The sequence below is a fragment of the Mastomys coucha genome, unplaced genomic scaffold (assembly GCF_008632895.1).
Source record: "Mastomys coucha isolate ucsf_1 unplaced genomic scaffold, UCSF_Mcou_1 pScaffold3, whole genome shotgun sequence".
NCBI lineage: Eukaryota > Metazoa > Chordata > Mammalia > Rodentia > Muridae > Mastomys > Mastomys coucha.
Window position 1 is genome coordinate 62,062,700 of NW_022196909.1, and position 4,685 is coordinate 62,067,384.

The 4,685-nt window shown below is 48.3% G+C and overlaps 1 protein-coding gene across 1 annotated transcript in view; it reads right to left on the minus strand.

Annotated features, from left to right (window-relative positions):
- LOC116074285 (uncharacterized protein 114841037) overlaps positions 1 to 4,685 on the minus strand; it is a 9,462-nt gene that overhangs the window by 1,961 nt on the left and 2,816 nt on the right. The window lies entirely within an intron of this gene.

Sequence of the window (4,685 nt, forward strand, 5' to 3'; positions counted from 1 at the left end):
TCTCTCTCCAGCCTTGGAGCTCTAAAAAGAAGCCCAAAAGATGATGGGATTAGAGAGGGTTGACCCCTTCTACAAAAGCTGGGGGCTCAAGTCAAATAGAACCTTGGCATCCGATCTACAAACTATTTTCCCAGGCAACACATGACAGCATGAGATCCCCATCCTCATTTTTGAAAGTCGTCCTATCCTCCCCAGGCAGGCAGCTCTCTAGACAGCCTTCCTCTTCAGGGAATGTTGTTCAAGCGTGCTATAGGCCCCATCCTATCGTGCTCTGTGCCACCCCCAAGGCTGAGCACCAGTCTGGATCTTTGGCAGATCCCCATCACATTACTTAACACTGTCTTCCATAGACATCAGAGGAAAGATATTTTCTTTCTTGTTCTTGAGTTTGGCCAGACAGAAGATCTCTGGGTAAATGCCTCCTCAAGCTAATCTGCATGTGGGCAAAGGAATCAGAAGCAAGAAGAGCTTGAGGAAATAATCTTTGTTCTTAATATTGGCAGAACTGAAAAGTATACCTGTGCACGACTGTGGATGAGTACTGGCTGTCTGCCACGAGAAGGCACCCAGGCATCCCTTACTGTGGTAAGACACTCTGTTGGTATTCTGTCTAAACTCCACCCCCACAGTACCGGGGGCAGCCAGGTAGGCTTGGCCCTATAGAGGGGCTGCTTGGCCCCTCCTCTCCCTCTTACCCTGTTGTTCTCTTGCCTTTTTCCCACTTCCCCCTTCTCAAGTGGCCATGCTTGGCCTCTATTTCCCTGCTCTTCCCTTCTCTCTGCCTTTCTCTGCCTCTACTCCTCTACTACTCTCTTAACTACCCCCCCCTAAATAAACTCTATTCTATACTATGTGTGTGTGTGTGGTCTCTCAGGGGGAAGGGATGCCTTGGCATGGGCTCGCTGAGACATCCCCTTCCCCCACACCCCAACAGGACATATTCTTATAGCTCTTTCTCTTTTTATGATCACCATACTCTCCACCCCGTAAGTCATCCCCCAAATCAATCTCCCAGCGAGACAGAACTTGGACACGAGTCTGCTATCTTCTCCTTGAGTCAGCTACTTGAATAAAGTCACCTTTGCTCCCCTCAACACCTTGTCTTATGATTTGACTCTCCTGTTGTGTGGTGAACACCTAGACTCGGATCCCTTCACATTTCCAAGATGGTGTTCTTTGCCAGGAGGGACTAAAATAGGTACACACAACTTTAGAAAGTTGCAAACTGAGCCTGGAAAGATGGTTCAATGGTTAGCCGGGTGGTGGTGGCGCACGCCTTTAATCCCAGCACTTGGGAGGCAGAGGCAGGCGGATTTCTGAGTTCGAGACCAGCCTGGTCTACAGAGTGAGTTCCAGGACAGCCAGGGCTAAACAGAGAAACCCTGTCTCGAAAAACCAAAAAAAAAAAAAAATTAAAAAAAAAAAAAAGATGGTTCAATGGTTGAGAGCATTGTTGCTCTTCCAGAGGACCCAGAGGTCAGTTCCCAGCAGCTCACAACCATCTATAACTCCAGCTCCAGAGGATCCAGTGATGACCTCTTCTGGCTTCCATAGACACCTGAGTGCACAGGTACACACACACACATACACATTACACATAATAAAAATAAGTATTCAACAACAAAAAAAATAAATTGTAAACCTGGCGTAAGGGTGTCGGGGTGTCTCAGCACTTGGGAGATGAAGGCGGGAATATGAGGGCCCATGCCATCTTCAACTATATAGTGAGTTCAAAACCCCAGGACACACAAGATGCTTCCTCACAAAACAAAAAAGCAAGAGGAGCTACCACTCTGAGACTTCTGAAACCACTGTGACCTCCTCCTTCAGTTTACATCCTGGGACTTAGCATCTTGACCTCTTGGCCCCTGGAGGCTTCGGACCAGGGATGACAGAGGCAGGTGCTTCAGAATGGCTAGGGAGCTGACAGAAGCCCCATAGGAGGGCAGATGATTTGGCTGACAGAATCAAGCTTCCCCTGCAGTTTGAATAAGATTAGCCCCCACAGGCTCAAAGGTCAGACTCCTTGGTTGGGATAATCTGTGTTCTGCATAAAGGTTTTCTTTGTATTATTCAAATACCGATTTTTGTACCAGCAGAGAGCTGAGAACAAGCCTCTGATATTGTTATTTTTATGAAGCATCACCTGTCTTGTTTTGGAAAAAACTTCTCTATCCTTCCAATTAGTAATAAAGAGCTGGCCAGCCTATAACAAAGCAGGAGGAAAGAGACAGAGCTTCTGGGAAGAGATGGGAACTCTGGGAAAGAAATCAGGTGAACTCTGGGAAAGAAATCACTTTTTGCTAGCCAAAGTGAAGGAAGAAAGGGATGCTGGTACTGAGGAAATGAGCCATGCAGCAGAACTTAGACCAGTGTGTGGGGGTTAATTTAAATGATACGAGCTAATTGTGAACAAGGCAGCTCAGGCTTTCATAATTAATAAAAGGTCTGTGTCATTACTTGGGTCAAGACAGTCTGGAGATAGACCCTAGCTAGCAGAACTATTTGGGAAGGATCAGGAAAGTGTGACCTTGTTGGAGGTGTGTCACTGGGGGGTGGACATGAGGTTTCAAAAGCCCACACCATTCTGGTTGGCTCTCTCTCTCTCTAACACATGGTGGTTGCCTTTTGGATTTTGTTGTTGTTATTGTTGTTTGTTGTTCTTTTTGTTGTTGTTTTGAGACAGGGTTTCTCTTTATACCCCTGACTGTTCTGGAACTCACTCAGGCTGGTCTCAAATTTAGAGATCCGATCCTCCTGCCTCTGCCTCCCAAGTGCTGGGATTAAAGGCGTGTGCCACCACTGCCTGGCGGTTGTTGTCTTAACATGTAAGCTCTCAGCTGCTGCTCCAGCATCATGCCTGCCTGCCTGCCCGATGCCATGCTTACCACCATGATGGTCATGGGCTCTAACCCTCCAAAACAACAAAACCTGATAAACTCTCTCCTCTCTAAGTTTCCTTAGTCATTGTGTATAGGCATGTCTCACCTCTGCCAAAGCTCCTAATGGACAAGTGAGGTGTTTATCCCATTTTTCTGATGCTGAAGCAGAGGCTCATGGATATCTAAGCTACCATCAGTTGATTGTTCACACAATTTGTAACAAAGCACACCGTATTTTTCAGAACTCTCATAACTGACTTGCACAACAACCAAAATCCCAACACAGCCTTCCCTCTCTGCCTCAGTCCAAGGCCTGGATCCACCTGCTCTCTGGGCACACCTGCTCTATGCACACCTGCTCTAGGCACACCTGCTCTAGGCACACCTGCTCTAGGTACACCTGCTCTAGGCACACCTGCTCTAGGCACACCTGCTCTAAATGCACCTATTCTAGGTACATCTGCTCTAGGTTCACCTGCTCTAGGTACACCTGCTCTAGGCACACCTGCTCTAGGCACACCTGCTCTAGGCACACCTGCCCTAGGTATGCCTGATATAGGCACACCTGCTCTAGGTACACCTGCTCTAAGTACACCTGTTCTAGGTTCACCTGTTATAAGTACACCTGCCCTAGGTATGCCTGATCTAGGCACACCTGCTCTGGGCATACCTGTTCTGAATATACCTGCTCTGGGCCCCCACCTGTCAGTTCTGCTCTAGATACTGCTACTGCTACTGCTGCTACTGCCACATTCAGGGCCTTGACACATCCAGAGATGAGCCCTCACAGAAACTTGGCAAAAGAACGGCTCAGGGAAGGTAGAGGAAAAGGAAGAGAGGGAGAAAGAAGAGAAAAAGAAAAGGAGGAGGATGCTAGAGAGATAGCTCAGCAGTTAGGAATATTTGCTGTGCTTCCAAAGGACCCCTTAACTCAGCTCCTAGCACCCACGCTGGATGGCTCACAACTGCCTGTAACTCCAGTTTCAATGGATCTGTCCAACAGTCTCTTCCAGACTTTGTGGGCACCTACATACATGCAGCACACACAGAGACACATATCATATAAGTAAAATAATAGAAGGAAAGAGAGAGGGGCTGGGAAGATGGCTCAGAGATTAAGAGCACTGGCTGCTCTTCCAGAAGACCCTGGTTCAATTCCCAGCTCCCACATGGTGGCTCACAACTGTCTGATCTGACATCCTCACTCAGATATACACACAGGAAAAACACCAATGTACATAAAATATAGTGTTTTTTCTTTTTAGAAAGAACAGAGAGAGAACAAAGAAAAGGAAGCTGATGAGGAAGAAGGAAGAGAGCTCAATGCCCTAGCCTTGCCCTGCCCCTCCCTGGGGCCAAACCAGAAAGGCTCTGAGTGACTAACACACATTAATTCTTTGGGCTGAGAGCATCCATCCCCTGCCCAGGACCCAGCATGGCCAGCACTCGGGGGAGGGTGGGCCTGGCTGCATACTTTCCAGGTTAATGTCTGATTTCATTTAATCAGCTCTTCCCTGTCATATCCCCGCCCTGGGCATGCAGCTGGTTAGAGAGAGAGCTCCCTCAGTTCTCAGGACAGCACCACGCCACCAAAGAATTCCCACAGCTCAGAACAGCAAGGCCAAGGCTGAGGAGATCTGCTTCAGAACCCTGAGGAAGACACTGCAAGTGTCTCTTATACCTCCCAGTCTACAGAGTACAGTGACCTTGACGGACAAGCAGGGGAGGTTCACCTGTAACCCCGCACTGTGGACGAGCCGTGCAGCCCACACATACACCCGAAACCCCGCACTGTGGACGAGC